This window comes from Vicia villosa, unplaced genomic scaffold (assembly GCF_029867415.1).
Source record: "Vicia villosa cultivar HV-30 ecotype Madison, WI unplaced genomic scaffold, Vvil1.0 ctg.002503F_1_1, whole genome shotgun sequence".
NCBI classification, from domain to species: Eukaryota; Viridiplantae; Streptophyta; class Magnoliopsida; order Fabales; family Fabaceae; genus Vicia; species Vicia villosa.
This window is the reverse complement of record NW_026705950.1, coordinates 152,373-168,235: the sequence shown is the minus strand read 5'-3', so window position 1 is coordinate 168,235 and position 15,863 is coordinate 152,373. Positions and strand designations below refer to the sequence as shown.

At 36.5% G+C, this 15,863-nt stretch overlaps 1 long non-coding RNA gene across 1 annotated transcript; it reads right to left on the bottom strand.

The window, feature by feature from the left end:
* Window positions 1-4,331: 4,331 nt before the first annotated feature.
* LOC131639013 (uncharacterized) lies at window positions 4,332-5,189 on the bottom strand. The gene is made up of 2 exons (XR_009294828.1): window positions 4,766-5,189; window positions 4,332-4,679 (listed from the first exon to the last, which is right to left on the bottom strand). It is a non-coding gene; the product is annotated as an uncharacterized LOC131639013 (long non-coding RNA).
* Between the last annotated feature and the right edge of the window lie 10,674 nt (window positions 5,190-15,863).

The following is a 15,863-nucleotide window of genomic DNA, read 5'->3' as shown; positions in this document are numbered from 1 at the left end:
TTTGTATATTTTTAGTCAATCTGGGTTTATCTTTCTTCCAAACTTTTGTTTGCCTTATGTCATTTGCCTTGCCTTAATTATTCTATTAACTGTGGTTAACTTGCTCCCCATCTGGGGTTTTGCCTATTTTTGTTTGCCTAAATTATTATTGTTTTTTTGATTTGTCACGTTATTGAGATCACTCATGCACTAACACTTCTCTTCTTCACGCCTACTTTTCAGGGTTTAATCAAAATCCTCCGACAACGCGCCTTACCAACTAAAAAGCTAAGTTTCTAATCTTTTTTTTTATTTTATTTAAATATTATTTCTCTTTTTGCCTTATAAACTGAATTAGGGTTTACACAAATAGTCGACGAATCTCTCCTACACTAACTTCTCTCTCCTATTATTTTCATTTTAATTTTCAGGGTCAATCGAAGGTTCGAGGGAGATCAAGGCATTCAATGTTTAAAACTTATTATTGATCCTTCTTATTTTTTCCGTCTTTTAATTCCCCCATCCCCGCAGGTGTTTATTGTAATAGCGTAGAACTTTAATTTCTGCCTTTTAATTCTTTATTTTTCTGCTGTGGTTAGTAATCCTAGGGAGTGCAAGCCTTTAACAGAATTAGAATAACTATAATTATAAGATAAATATTATCTGAATACAACCACGTGATTGTTGCACCCACACACCTTTAGGGTAATCCCTCTTGTTGCCTTACTGTTACCTTATTACTGTTGCCTGTTGCCTGTTGCCTCTAAGTATACTAAATAGTCAAGTCCCTCGATCCCGAGGATACCTAAAGCAATGTTGCCTTCAAAGTTATTGAAACTCCCTCGAGGTTGCCTTATAATGAATAATTGTCCCAATTGCTAAGGTATCCTCGCATGATGCCTTAAATGACTATTATATCCTTCCCTTAGACTACCTGCCCTCTTTATGGTATGGGACAGTCTTATGGCGAACGATAATTTCGATGACCCTAAACATCCAATTGAAAGGCTTCATGTCCTCTCATGGTATGGATAGACCCTTTCGCCCGAAAGACTAAAAGAACAATTTTTTTAACTTAGGGTAGTTGCTATTAATTGCTTGCTCAAATTCAAATCAAACTTTCAAATTACTTTTCATAACTCTCTTTTCAAATACTTTCAAACAAGGCTACGCTTATTTACAAGCTAAAGTCCTTAAACGAAGTTTTTACTATTCACACTCTACTTTTCAAACAATTCAAACAAACAAGTGAGCTAAGCAATTAAGAGCCCATGGAAAACCATGGATGCAAATGGTGCCTTACACCTTCCCTTTGTATAACTTACCCCCCGAACTCAAATCTCTTTTAAAGAGGTCTTTTCCTGTTCTTTTAGCCTTTCTATAATTGGATAAAATAAAAGTCGGTGGCGACTCTTGCTATCCGCAACATTTCGATAAAAAGTCAGTTCACCGTATTACAGAACTGGCGACTCTGCTGGGGATACTTTCGAATAAAAGAGGGGTTACCTTAGATCTAGGATCACTTTAAATTTGTTTGACTTGTTTGCTTTATCTTTAAAGGCTGTTTTGGGTATTCTACTGTGTGAAAGATCCTACACCCGGATCTAGTGTACCTTAGGTATGTGGCATTAGACCAGGGAGGCTGTACTACATGTATCGTTATGGTTGAACTGGTGGCCACCGTTAGTGCGATGCTTTGGTTTGTCCTGATGGCCCTTGAATATGATCGAGGAGACATTTGGCTACCGCGTGGTGTCATAAGCACTAATTCGCCCTTAGAACCTTAGTTGAACTTGACTTTGGCCTATAGGAAGTAGCGAGATAGCTGGCTTTGGATTCCTGACTGAAGCCGGTTGATACTCAATGCTACACTCATTGAGATTAGACTCTAGGGATGCTTTTGGCTGGCCGATCGAGTGCCATATTGAGACAATGCCTGCGAGAAAGATCAGGGATATGAGCACCATAGAACCCGGTTACTATTCTAGGACAGGTTTGAACCAACTAAACTTCAGTGGGGAGGGTACTTACCTACGAACTTCACGCAAGCCTTTAAACTTAAGGACACTTGTGTGACTTGTCTGTGCTTGCTACTAACCCTTTGGTTTTCTTGCAGGTTTTTCTTGTGGGACTCACTTGTCCTTATTACCTTACGTTTTGTCTGATGCATTGCATTCGCATGACATCATGACATCATAAGCATAACATGATTTAACTAACCCTTTCAAGGATCTTAGGAATTTAGGGCGCACAATTTCAGGTGCTCTTATCAAGGACTGAACTCTTATCAAGGGGCAAGAGGTTTTATTTTCCTCTGGCCACGTACCTTCTAATTCAGAGACTCAGTACCTATCAAGGGGCAAGAGGATTTATTTTCCACTAGCCATATACTATCAAATTCAGAGGTATCCCGAATCAGATGCGATGACCCACTCGATATGGTGAGCTTGATTCTCAAAGAAGGACATCCAAAGACAGAGACCAAGATTCTTTATACGAAGCAGTGACCAACAATTTCCTAATGTCGCAAACTAAATTTCCTAAAGATCCTTGAAAACATTGCATCTGCATTCATAAACATTGCATAACAGGTTTCCGCAATAGGCTTCCTATTCTCTCTCGCTGTTTATTTCAGCACAAATGGATCTCGAGCAATCAGTCAAAAATCTCCAGGCTCAGAATATCCGTTTCCAAGTTTTGATCCTAAACTTGGTCAAGGGGCAAGACGAGTTGAAAAACCTTGTTAACCCAGAAGAAAAAGGATCAGCATATGCGGCAAAGCTTACTCCATTGCACATGCCATTGTCTCAAATTCTACAACGACTGCTCAATCAGAACTTGATAACTCTATTACCTCCATATTCAGCTCCTGCTAATCCCGTCCCTGGGTACAAGTATAATGCAAGATGTGCTTATCATTTGAACAGTCCTGGTCATGATACAGAGGATTGTTGGCAATTAAAGCACAAGATTCAAGACTTCATTGATGACAAGATCATTGACTTCAACTCACCTGAGGAACCTCATATGGCGAATGCTGTGTACAATCAGAAAGGTCGTAATAAACGCAACCAATCTGTGGGGACAATTCTGATCTCTACACCAATTCCACAGCAACGACATAAGCCATATGCACCTAAGCGTTAATTCACCAAGATTAATGTGTCATTGGCTCAAGCATTACAACATTTGTTGAAGATCGAATTGATTACTCTGAGGGACCCTCCTAAGAATCCTAACACCTCCACTCCTGGCTATAAACTCAATGCGAGGTGCGCGTACCATTCCCACAGTCCTGGACATTACACAAACAATTGCTGGACATTCAAAAGTAAGATTCAAGATCTGGTCGATGACGAGGAAATGAAATTCAACCCTCCTGAAACTCCTATGGTGATCACCGCTCATATGCCTAGTCATAACAAGACTAATTGACGTCTAGACGGACGGACTTTTGGATCATTATATCTACTTACATTTGCAATTTTCTTTTCTGTTTGTTTAAACATTCGACTCATGATAGACATTATCTGTTTTAATAATCATCATCACTGCATTGCATTTGTTTGTCTTGAATAAATTATTTCGCTATCACCTATTTAAATTGCATATTTACTTTGCATATGTTTTGTGATACTCGACTCCTGCTAAAGTTGTATGCCTTTTAAGGGAGGATGACAAAATGATACCGCAACTCATACAGTATGCTTTTGAGCGGACTATGTCATACCCCAAAATTTGCCCTCTAGACTTTAACATTCGATTTATTCTAGATAAGTTGTATCAACTAAGTTTTTTATGTATATATTATTCTAAAAGGGTGATGTCTAGTAAACTAGTGGGGTTGACACTTATGTTGTTAAGCTCATCCTTAAAACCATTTTAATTCTAAGGGCGGGGTGTATATATATATTAATTATTAAAATGTCATTAACTATTTACACTATTATTAATTTTCTATTTAAACCAACATCAATATTAGGGGTTAAATTATTATTTTTTTCATTAACTATTTTATTTTGATTACAATCATTCCTCTACGTTCTATACTCACAGAGTTTAATAACAATAAATAAAAATCATACTAATACCCTAAATCTAGTTATTTTGAATAATAAATATTAATAATAATAAAAAATGTCAAAAAAAATTAGTAAGAAGTGGTGCGCTTATTGTCCTTCTTTTTAGGCTAGTTTTTTTTGTTTTTTTTTTTTTTTTATATATAATAATAAAGCAACATAAAAAAACAATCTCTGTTCATCTTCTTCAGGCAGCAGCGCGGCCTCCCCATCCAAACATCAAACCCTAAAGACTAAACTTGAATCAATAAAATAGAAGAATTGAATCAAATATTTAAGAAAGGAAATAGCCTCAATTTGAATACAGTAATTACAAGCTTTAATCGACTTAAATTCAATCAAATCAAGAAACTTATTCTTACAATGAATGTTCAAATACAATCAAATCTCCAACTTTAATTCCTATTTCTACAACGAATCTCAATCTCTAAACAAAATCAAATCAAATCATACAATCAATGGGTAATAACTAAAATCAATGTATTTCCTAATCTACTCAATCCTAAAAGTACTATATAAAAATATAAAAGCTATTTCTGAAAACGAAAAGGAGGACAACGAAACAGAAGAGAAAAGGAAGCGAGTAGGAGAAAATCCAAAGTTGCGTGCCGCCATTAACACCTGCAACAAAACGAAGGAGGGATTAGATCGGAAACTCGGAGAGGAAAATCGAAAAGAATTTCTGGGGAGAGGTAACCGAAAATTACTTAGCTTTTTTTAAATTATTTTTGCATTTTTGGAGATATAGGGAGGCGCCGCCGTGTCGGCCTCCGTGTATTCACCGACGCCGCCGCACATATTCGTAAACACCACCGTGTGTTTCTTGAAAACAGCCGTGGATGTTCTTGGTGGGCACTGTGTTTGATTTTTGTTTTGTGTTTTTTCTGTTTTTTTTCTTGTTTATCTTTGAATGTGGAAGAGAGATAGATGATAGGATGAGAGAAAGAAATGAGAGGATTAGAAAGAGAGAGAGAACCGAGAATACATGGGGAAGAGAGGAAATTTGGGAAAGTGGAGTTGAGAGGATAATGTTATCCCCCTTCCTTCAACCGCGGTGCAACACGTGGCCACTTACAGGCCACGTGATTGGTCGACTAAATTAAGGTCCACCATGCCCTTACCGTACTCCCTCAGTCAACCAAACACATGCAAGCCCTTGGATTGTTATAGTTTGAATCTAAGCCCCAGATCTCGATTTTGCGGACCATTAGATTGGAACAACGATCAAGATCTTGCATTCCCACCCTAGTACGCTATACGCGCTCACACGACGCTTATTGGATCTAGAATCCTAATGGGCCAGGTCCATTACTGTTTATACCTTTAATTTACTTATTAACTTAAAATACACCCCTTGACTTTAATTAATAATTTTCTAATCTATATTCTTACTTAATAAATAATTTAATTAATAATTAAAAGTTTTATTTAATATTCTCTAATACATGGTTTTATTTAACATTTTTATTTTCAATCTATAGCGATTAGTTTTTGTTTTTTATTTATTTAATAATTAATTTAGATAATCAATAAGTTAGCAATATATTCAACTTAAATTAGCAATTAATTTAATATAAAATTTATCTAATCTATGATTAAAAAAGGGAATTTATCGTTAACATATTAAGTAATTAATTCTCACTGTTACTTATATTGGTACATCATCATTAGCTTTTCTTTCTTGATAATAATAATAATAATATGTTGGTTATAACATATTTTCATAATAATTGTCTATTTTAGTTATTAGATTATTTTCCTTTAAAGAAAAATAAATACTAATTGGCTTACCTTTGTTTATATCGATTTATGTTTTTTTAATATACCCAAAACACTTAAAATATCTATTTATAATTTATTAATTATTCAATACACAAAAATACCAAAAAATAGGGATTGTACACAAAAATTGTTTTTTTAAAACTACGGACTACGATAACTGCGAATTGCGTGAATTCACTAAAACACACTTCAACATACAAAAATAATGGTGTACAATCCCATAAAAAACACCAACAAAATTTACGAACTACGTTGACTCTGATCCTCCAATAAGGAGGTACGTAGGCATCTGGGCAACCAGAACGAGTCCCCTTCCCCCAAAATTAGGTAGGGTTGAGATTTTATTCTCTACCCTATTGCGCGCTTTTAACCACAACCTTTCTATAAACCTTACCATAAAACCCTTTCACAAATCTTAGAGACATTTAGAAAATCGTAAGGAAGGGTCAAGGGTGCCTAACACCTTCCCTCGACCCTAATTTCTCAACTTACCTAGAAACTCTTAATTAGGTTTTTCTCCCATGTTTACCCTTATCTTAGGATAAAATAAAAACATAGGTGGCGACTCTGTAATTTAAGTTTAAATGCTTAAAATTAAAATTCCGGTCGTAACAGACTATGCTGACGATGTACAGGCATTGTTTCAATTCCTAAACAGTGGAGATATAAGGATGTTAATCCCTCGTCAACCCCTTTGAGCCTAAGAAGTAGGAGTTTCTTTCTTGTACTAATTAAAACCCATGATCATAACCTGGGGCAGAGTAGTTCTCAGCTAATTTGGCTGTGCATTCTATTTTAAGAGAATCATTCAGTACACCCTTCAACAAAGGTTTCAATCACAAGCATTCATCCGCACACATCAAAGAAGTGTTGGAGACGTTAATCAAAAGTCAGTGATGGTTCATCAATCATTAAGCAAGGCAGTCAATATCTTTAAAAAAAATGATGAAAAAACATATATACAAAGAAAAGTCTGCTAAGTCAAAAATCAAAAAGAAGACTTAGGCAAAAATCAAGGCATCCCGCTGACTGTAAGCTCAAAATAGACAGTTCAGGAAAAAGTTAGGGATATCAAAAAGATGAAAGAAGAGAAGTCAATAAATTCCTGAACAACACAATGTTGCGACTACCAAAAGGAAGAAGTGACTGTCATATCAAAAGTTCTCTTTGCTTGTGAACCATCGTCATTATCAAAGGTGCAAATCCAAAAGTCTCTTGGAACCTGAATGCATAAGTTGAATTAACTGAGCTTAGGACTGAAGATCATCGCGAAGAGGGGTGGGTACAAATAAACTTTGAGCCTTTATCCTTTGTTTCTTAAACCGTGAACCAAGCCACGTTACAACCATTGAAAGTCCTAACTGAAGTGTGGTTAGTTCAAAAGCATACTGTCACCAAAAAGGTATCCCGACTTCTTAAGGTTTACTAAGATGCTGAGTCGATATTTCGCTTCTACCAAAAAATAGCATGTTTTTACAAATATCACGCTTTTACATCTCTTGTTTTAATGTTTTTCAAAAACTCAAGACAAACGTATGCATTGCATCTCATGAATTCATTATTAAACAAATTTTGCTACATAATTTCAAATGTTAGCAACAGAAAGAATTTGCACAGGGTACAACTAATGACTGAAAGTTATCCCGACGGACAATATTACTCCAAAAAGCAATGTCTCCTACGTATACAAGGGGCATGACACGTTTTTTCCAATCAATCTGGGGCAATCAAGTCAAGATTCCAAGAATCTCTCAAAAAGCCAAACATTCAGGGGCATCATCCTAAGTGTACGATTACTAAGGGCATGTCACTTACAATATACATTTCATAAAGTCCTCGCGAGGTGAATCTCTTCAAGTTCCTACTAGTTGGGGGCAAAGTACACAAGGCATGTTCAATGCTTCGATCAATATTTATTGGTGTTTTCCAATCAATACGAATCCAGGAATGGTAGTTACTATAATACTGGGGGCAATGTTCAGGGCATCCATGCCTTCCTGACTTCACAAGATCATATCCCCACAGAGCAATCCTCAAGAAGATATCTTCAAATGCTCTCGTCGCGACAAAGACATGGCTCCCCAACAGAGTTTACATCTTCAACACTACCGATTCTCCAACACTTTGCTCTTCTCCAACATGGTGTATTAATATCTCTAATCCCTAATCAGGGTACATCAAGTTACTGATCGTCCCCAAGCAGAAATCATAAATCCCCAGCTGAGCATCTTCAAGATAAGATCAAACATCAAAATTACAATGACATGGAGATCCACCTTCTCAATCAAGATGTGTCAAATAGCATAAATCATAGTCATACGTCATAAATCATAAACATATTCATACAATTGCATACATGTTCATACATAATACATAATGCATCGTGACAAATGCGTACATAACATGCAAGGTTCTCATTTATTTTGAGAATCCCGTCACATAAACGCATTACATGCATCATGACATGGCATAAAAAAAACTAACTTTGCCTTTTTCAGGTTACTGCTGCAGTCAAATAGACAACTTCAAAACCTTTCAGATCTAAGTCGATACCTTGGACGGTTCCTTAATGATCTACCTTCGGATCTAAGTCGATACCTTGGACGGTTCCTTAATGATCTACCTTCGGATCTAAGTCGATACCTTGGACGGTTCCTTAATGATCTACCTTCGGATCTAAGTCGATACCTTGGACGGTTCCTTAATGATCTACCTTCGGATCTAAGTCGATACCTTGGACGGTTCCTTAATGATCTACCTTCGGATCTAAGTCGATACCTTGGACGGTTCCTTAATGATCTACCTTCGGATCTAAGTCGATACCTTGGACGGTTTCTTAATGATCTACCTTCGGATCTAAGTCGATACCTTGGACGGTTCCTTAATGATCTACCTTCGGATCTAAGTCGATACCTTGGACGGTTCCTTAATGATCTACCTTCGGATCTAAGTCGATACCTTGGACGGTTCCTTAATGATCTACCTTCGGATCTAAGTCGATACCTTGGACGGTTCCTTAATGATCTACCTTCGGATCTAAGTCGATACCTTGGACGGTTCCTTAATGATCTACCTTCGGATCTAAGTCGATACCTTGGACGGTTCCTTAATGATCTACCTTCGGATCTAAGTTGATACCTCAGACGGTTCCTTAAACAATCTACCTTCAGATTTAAATCGATACCTCAGACGGTTCCTTAAACAATCAAATTTTCAAAATCTAAAGCGGAAACCTCGGACGGTTCCGTAAGGGTAAACGCTCGAAGATCTAATTCAGCTACTACGAACGGTACTGACACGATCAACCTTCAAGGATCTAATTCTATCATCACGAACGGTGTAGACACAATCAAAGAATCCCGACATCTGAGTCACGATAATCGAATCACGACAACTGAGTCACGATAATGGAATCAAGACAACTGAGTCACGATAATGGAATCACGACAACTGAGTCACGATAATGAAATCACGACAACTGAGTCACGATAATGAAATCACGACAACTGAGTCACGATAATAGAATCACGATAATGGAATCACGACAACTAAGTCACAACAATGGGGTCACGACAATTGAGCCACATATCTAATCCCGGTATTCAGTTCAGAAATAATCATGACAACGAAGTCACGATGATAGAGTTACGACGACAGAGTCACGTTAATCAATTCACTCATATGATCCAGACGCTCAGGGCAATCGAGCCAACAACTTAATTCTGACACCATAGATATGGTCTAACGTACGATTCAATCTGACACACGTCAATACATCAACTGATGGCATCTTTAAGCCCATCCCAATCATACATCTTTTCAAGGCCTGGATGGCATCTTTAAGCCCATCTCCGACCAAAGTCCCTACTTCAGCTAGGGCAAATTCCTGGGTATTCTAGTGTTCAATCATCTTCTACCCTCAGATTCCGACAGGCACACAAGCCAATCTACATCCTCAGGTATAAGAAGATTGAACAGGGGCAGCTGTCATACCCCAAAATTTGCCCACCACAATTTTATACTCAAGCTCATTTGAATGTCAGAGTCTCAACATTTGATTGAATATGCACTCTCCTAAACAATAACCCTTTAACTAGGGTTTCGCCTTTTTTAAGGAAAAGTCAGGTTCTGATACCTCCAATGGAATCCATGGCCTCTCATATGATTCAAATAAACCTCATGCAAAGTTTCAAGTCCTGATTCAAAAGATTGCTCACTCAACGGCCCAAACAATCAACAGTCGACTAACTTGACCTAAAAGTCAAACTATGGTCAAACCACAGTCAAAACTTCTGATTTTTAGTCAATATCCTCATTTTGAAGTGTCATTCATCATTTGATCAGATGTTGATCATGATTCATCAAGAAAAGATAAAAAATCCACAAAAGTCCAAGTTTCTAATTTAGGGTTTTAACCTAAAAGTCAACCCAACTTTGAATGACCATATCTCTTTCATACTTTATAAAAAATTCCCCATCCAAATCCTATTCTCAAGGAAATTTCATTTTCTACAACTTTGATGTTGGGCTCAAGGTCAAGAAATGCTTCCGCATAAGAGATATGAGCCAACACATTACAGGTCCTTCTAAGAGATCGCAAAAAGCAATTTTTTGTCAGGAGCAATATTATCAAGATAAAATCTCCAAATGAAAAATATGTTCCAAAGTGGCTTGTAGAGGACATCTTGCACTTTCCAAAAAGTCCTAGAACATGTTCATATCTTAAAAATTGAGAGAGATACGCACCGTTGAAGTTGAACAATTTTTAGAAAATAGATGAAGTCAATATGGAGCTATTTTGGATTTCTTTTCAATTGGGCCTTAATGGTTAACTTGCTCCCCATCTGGGGTTTTGCCTATTTTTGTTTGCCTAAATAATATTGTTTTTTTGATCTGTCACGTTATTGAGATCACTCATGCACTAACACTTCTCTTCTTCGCGCCTACTTTTCAGGGTTTAATCAAAATCCTCCGACAACGCGCCTTACCAACTAAAAAGCTAAGTTTCTAATCTTTTTTTTTATTTTATTTAAATATTATTTCTCTTTTTGCCTTATAAACTGAATTAGGGTTTACACAAATAGTCGACGAATCTCTCCTACACTAACTTCTCTCTCCTATTATTTTCATTTTAATTTTCAGGGTCAATCGAAGGTTCGAGGGAGATCAAGGCATTCAATGTTTAAAACTTATTATTGATCCTTCTTATTTTTTCCGTCTTTTAATTCCCCCATCCCCGCAGGTGTTTATTGTAATAGTGTAGAACTTTAATTTCTGCTTTTTAATTCTTTATTTTTCTGCTGTGGTTAGTAATCCTAGGGAGTGCAAGCCTTTAACAGAATTAGAATAACTATAATTATAAGATAAATATTATCTGAATACAACCACGTGATTGTTGCACCCACACACCTTTAGGGTAATCCCTCTTGTTGCGTTACTGTTGCCTTATTACTGTTGCCTGTTGCCTGTTGCCTCTAAGTATACTAAATAGTCAAGTCCCTCGATCCCGAGGATACCTAAAGCAATGTTGCCTTCAAAGTTATTGAAACTCCCTCGAGGTTGCCTTATAATGAATAATTGTCCCAATTGCTAAGGTATCCTCGCATGATGCCTTAAATGACTATTATATTCTTCCCTTAGACTACCTGCCCTCTTTATGGTATGGGACAGTCTTATGGCGAACGATAATTTCGATGACCCTAAACATCCAATTGAAAGGCTTCCTGCCCTCTCATGGTATGGATAGACCCTTTCGCCCGAAAGACTAAAAGAACAATTTTTTTAACTTAGGGTAGTTGCTATTAATGCTTGCTCAAATTCAAATCAAACTTTCAAATTACTTTTCATAACTCTCTTTTCAAATACTTTCAAACAAGGCTACGCTTATTTACAAGCTAAAGTCCTTAAACGAAGTTTTTACTATTCACACCCTACTTTTCAAACAATTCAAATAAACAAGTGAGCTAAGCAATTACGAGCCCATGGAAAACCATGGATGCAAATGGTGCCTTACACCTTCCCTTTGTATAACTTACCCCCCGAACTCAAATCTCTTTTAAAAAGGTCTTTTCCTGTTCTTTTAGCCTTTCTATAATTGGATAAAATAAAAGTCGGTGGCGACTCTTGCTATCTGCAACATTTCGATAAAAAGTCAGTTCACCGTATTACAAGCATCAATCTCAGCACATACAACACAAATGTTAGTGTCAGTACAATCAGAACATGAGTAAACATCATCAAAATCAGACAGTGATGGAAAATCAGATGCAAGCAAATCATTACGAGTATCATCAACATTTTCAGAAAGCGACTCAATTTGAAAAATAGAATGCTCTTTCAAGGGTTGTTGGTTTGATCCTTGAGCTTGCTGCATGGCATTCATCAAAGTGAAAAGCTGTCCAATCTGTGTTTGCAAAGTCTGAAGAGTAGAATCTATTTGTTGTTGATACTGGAGATTATTCATAGCCATTTGCTTGACAAGTTCCTCTAGTGAAGGTTCGGAAGATGCAAAGGTGGTAACTTGGGGAGGGAAGAATCTTTCTAAGAACACTTTTTTGAGATCATTCCATCTTGTAACAGAGTTCGGCTCAAGGTAGTATAACCAATCTTTTGCAGCACCTTGAAGTGAGAACTGGAAGACTCTCAGCTTGATATGGTCTTCTATTATTCCTTTAGGTCTCAATAATGTAGAACAAACAATCTGGAATTCCTTTAGATGCTTATGTGGATCCTCACCTGCAAGACCACTAAACCTTGACAACAAGTGTATTAAACCAGATTTCAATTCAAAGGGAACAACAACATCAGCATATTCAATATATAAACCATTATGATTAACATCAAGCACATCTAGCTGCCTTAGTGTTCTTTGATCAATCATGTTATCAAAATCAAGTTCAGAATCAAAATCAATTAAGCAATGCAGCAACAAATGTGAAACTGCCAACAATGTCCTATAACAGCCATAAGCAAATAGAATGAAGGAACACAATTAAAATAAGTTCAGAAAAATATAAAAACACAAAATTTAATCTAATTAGATGAAATAAGAATTTTGGGATTTTTTTTGGGTTTTTTCGACTCTATGAAAACAGTAAAAAATTCATTAAAAATAGAAAAACGATGAATTTGGCAAAAACTTTTTACAATCGAACACAATTTTTCAAAAACTGAATTTTTCTACTCTAAACGCGGATTGGCCAAAACCGTAAGGAAACTAAGGCCTAAACGCGAGAACACTAAACCTATGACTCTAAAAACGATTAATAATAACAAGAATCCCCGGCAACGGCGCCAATTTGATCCGCTGTCGCGCGCGGATCAAAAACGAGTTGTTTTGAATAAAACCGTAGAAAGCGACAAGTGACTCGCGTATCGTATCACAAGGATTCTCGTTGATTATTAACCAAAGGTAAATAGATTTAGGGGGGTTTGTTTTAGATTTCGATTAAACAAAATATTGAAAATAAGTGATTATCAAAATAAGCTGAAACGATTAATCTACTGTTTTGGCTTCCTAACTTATCATCGATCCAAATAATTTCCAACTCACAAGCGGATTTTATTCCCTTTTCGATTATAAAAACAATTATACAAGCGCAATTGAAATTATGTGATGTATGTTCCTAATTCCCGAATTAAGTAAACGGATTATATATAGCAATCGTGAATTAAGCAAACACGACAAACATATGCTGATTAAGAAAACGCGATTAAAGTATAGGAACATGCAACCATCGAAATAAATCAATCTAACCTTGGATAATATTGAATTAAGAAAACAACATATCAAAGATTAGAATTGAAAGGAAATAGATTAATTGGAAAATATAAGAACCTCAAAGTATCGGCCGGAAACCGTTTACAGCAGATTAACCTCTAGGAATTAGTTCTTCATGATCAAACGTACAAGCTCTTCCAAAAACGTGAATAGTAAAACGTGAATTGGTCAATGGTGAATAGTGTTTCATGGCTGCTAGACCTATTAGGAATCAGCCAAAAAATGTTTATGACCCATTTGGGTCGAATTACAAAACCCGGCCCACTTCTAGCGACCCGAAACACTAAAATAAAAAGTGATGCAGCTTTAAACGCAAAAACTGAGAATTATCGGATCTGAATCTGACTTCGAATCCAACATGAAAGTCGTAACTCTCTCTCTTATCTTCCCGGCGATTGTTAGAACGCCTCAATCGAACTCCTGAAACTCCAGTTATGATCGTTTCCGTGCAGACTGCTAAAGCTGAAAAATAAAGTGCGAAAATTCAATAAAGCTAAAAATAAAATAAATTATAAAAACATATTAAAACATAAAAATAATTAAAATAAATGGAATAAAAGCTTGAGCACAAACATGGAAGAACGTGCATCAAAATGCACTAATCACTCTCTCTCTCTCACTCATCGGAGTCTTTTATGATTACCAGCCTCCATCGCCGGTCTCACTCGCGACGACCGCTCCTCTCCCGCGACCACTGTGTGCAACGATACTCCCTCCGTCTTCACCGCGAGCTCGTGTATTCTCCATCTGTCTTCTCTAATCGCGAGGCATCCTCCTCCGTTTCAAGCCTTCGCGGTTAGCTTCCTCCCAGGATTGCGAGGACGGGGTCGGCGTTGAATGGCAAGGGAATATGGGCGGATTCTGGTGCGCTTTGTAACTATAACACCCGATATTTAATTAAATATTTTCAAATTATTTCGAATTTAATTGTTGAATTTGTGGAGTATTGAGAATTGTTGACATGGGTTGTTATGATTAATTAGTCGATTAATTAATTGATTAAGTTGTAGAAATAGTATTGAAGAAATACTAGATTTATTATATGGACTTAGTTAAGTGATGGTGGTAGTAAAAGGTGGGGTGAGAATGTTAGACCCAATAGGTTTAATGAAATTAGGTTAAGATAGGGATTAAGTTAATTAGAAAGGAAAAATTCTTGGGGAATTGTTCATGGGAAGTTGCAGAGAAGAGAGAAAATAGAAGAGAAACTCATTCCCGTTTTTCTTGCAGCAGTCTCACTAAATCGAAGATCCCCGATTCGTTAATCGTTGGATCGTGGCCAAATTTTGAGGGCGGGTTCGAAACACCTATATCTAACTTTTGACCATTGGGATCTTTAAAATAAGGTCTGAGTTGCGAGATATCATCCTCGCATTGTAGCTGCATATTTGGGAAAATTTCCAGCTTTTGATTCTAATTAAAAGAGGCAAGGGTTAGAAGCTAAGGCTAGAAGGCTTCGATCGGTAGAATTATAGAGTAATATCCAATCCAATGTAAGGGTGGGGTTCTGACTCTATAGTGGGATTTATGATGAATTGTATATGGGATTGGGTTTGTATAATCGGCTCTGTTTATGGTTGTGTAAAATTGTTGCGGTGTGTGATTGTTAGTGGTGGTTGTTTATGATATTGTTGAAATAGTTCTACTCTCAATGAATCTATTGTTGAAAATTGTTCTATGTTGATGTTGGTATAGTTATTATGTTGTTGTAATAATACGTTTTTGATATTGTGATTTTGGTGATGTGATTATTATTATATTATCGTTATGATTATGTTGTTGATACGATGATGATGTTGTAGGCCTATGGACAGTGTTGTAGTGACGATATAGGCTTATGCCTTTTATGATGATGATTACCTCTGATAATTGGTAATAACAATGATATAGGTGTATGCCTCGTGATGAGATTTTTGTTGTGTTGTATGTGATTGTTGCATTCATTGAGTCGCATCCATTGCATAATGCATGCTTGAAAATTATGGCAAACACGACGGCCGGAAAATTATGGCAAACACGAAGGTCTGAAAATTATAATATTAATAGTTAATAATAATACTAGTTGGTTATTAATAATGATAATATTAATAGTATAGTAATTTTGTTGGGCTTGTTTTGGTGGTGGTGTGTAGTATAGTGGGAGTGTGATAATTAGGTTCGTTAGAGTCCTAAAGTATTATTATCATTATTATTGGATTAGTTAATTAGAAACCAAAAACAAATAGAAGTAGCAGTATGAAGAC